This window comes from Belonocnema kinseyi, chromosome 9 (assembly GCF_010883055.1).
Source record: "Belonocnema kinseyi isolate 2016_QV_RU_SX_M_011 chromosome 9, B_treatae_v1, whole genome shotgun sequence".
In the NCBI taxonomy this organism is placed as follows: domain Eukaryota; kingdom Metazoa; phylum Arthropoda; class Insecta; order Hymenoptera; family Cynipidae; genus Belonocnema; species Belonocnema kinseyi.
In genome coordinates this window covers 64,466,185-64,467,562 of record NC_046665.1, presented here as the reverse complement: position 1 = coordinate 64,467,562, position 1,378 = coordinate 64,466,185, and positions in this window count along the sequence as shown.

Sequence of the window (1,378 nt, the reverse complement as noted above, 5' to 3'; positions counted from 1 at the left end):
TCGCTTCGGAAGCTACATCTTCGTGGGATGTTGTATCATTGTTTACATTGTTATAAGAAATTGATTCGTCGTTATCGCTGTCAGAAATATTTTCGCTTTCGCATTCATCGCTATGCATTTTCCAAATTCGAAGTTGACTCACATGAGCCGTCGTGCTGATTCGAGAATTCTTAGCCGCAGTCAAGCTCTGTACTTTATAGGTATCTGACGGTAGAACCTGAGTTATTACCAATGGCCCTTTATTACGCTCTTGCAACTTTATCGACTCGCCTGTATTTTCTGCGTTTTTACTCATAACAACAATATCCCCGATAGCAAATTTTACATTTTTTATTCTACTTGAATCGTATCTTTTCTTAGATCGCTGTTGTTCTATTTCGATTTTCTCGCGAACTTCCGCTCTAATTTCTTCAGACATTCTGTACGTTTCACAATTTTCGGGCAAATGCCTAGAAAGGCCATCCTGAAACCTGGGAAGATATCCATACAGCATTTCGTATGGTGTACGACCCGTAGTTTTACATATCGATGAGTTCAAATCGCGTTCTAATTTCCTAATTCCCAGATCCCAATGGTGCCCTTCCGCGTCAGTAATGCTTGTTATCATAGCTGGAAGAATTGTTCTATTGAGGCATTCGACCTGCCCATTTGCCTGCGGGTGTTTCGTCTTGAGTTATAAAGGCAGTTTTCTGTTTTGCCTCTTCGGTAAGAGGAATCTGTAAATATCCCTGAGCTAAATCTAATACCGCAAAAAGTTTGGCCCCGTATAGTTCTTCAATACCATCGTCAATGTTGGGCAGTGGAAAATTCATTCTCACAGTGTTTTTATTTAGTCTGCGATAATCGATGACAAGCCTCTGCGAACCATTTGGCTTCTGAACCAACAAACAAGGACCCGCGTACGCCGAACTTGTCTCGGTCGCCAAACCGGCTGTTTTCCACTCTCCAACTTTTTGACTAATGATTTCTCTTTGCCCTGCGCTCGTTTTAAATGGCTTTGAGTAGGGAGGAAAGCTCCCAGGCTTTTCTTGAATATCCATTTTTATTAAATGGGTACATCCTAGTTCCGATATTTGCATGGCAATACAATATCGATAATTATTAAGCAATTGAAGTAACTGCATTTTCTGTTCAGAGCTCAAACTGGGGTCCACATTGACATCTTCCAAATTAAGTGGCTTCCATGTCTGATCTAGAACTGGAGCGTTTTCCTGAATTGCCATAACGTGTCTATTTAAAATATCTCCCGGTTGTAATTTCACTTCATATTTTCCATAATTAAAAAACGGTAAGTTGACTTTATTTTCTGAGATCTTGACTCGCACAAAATTAATTGTAGCTGGGGGAATTTTGGTTTCTGTAAGTACTTCTGTTTTCC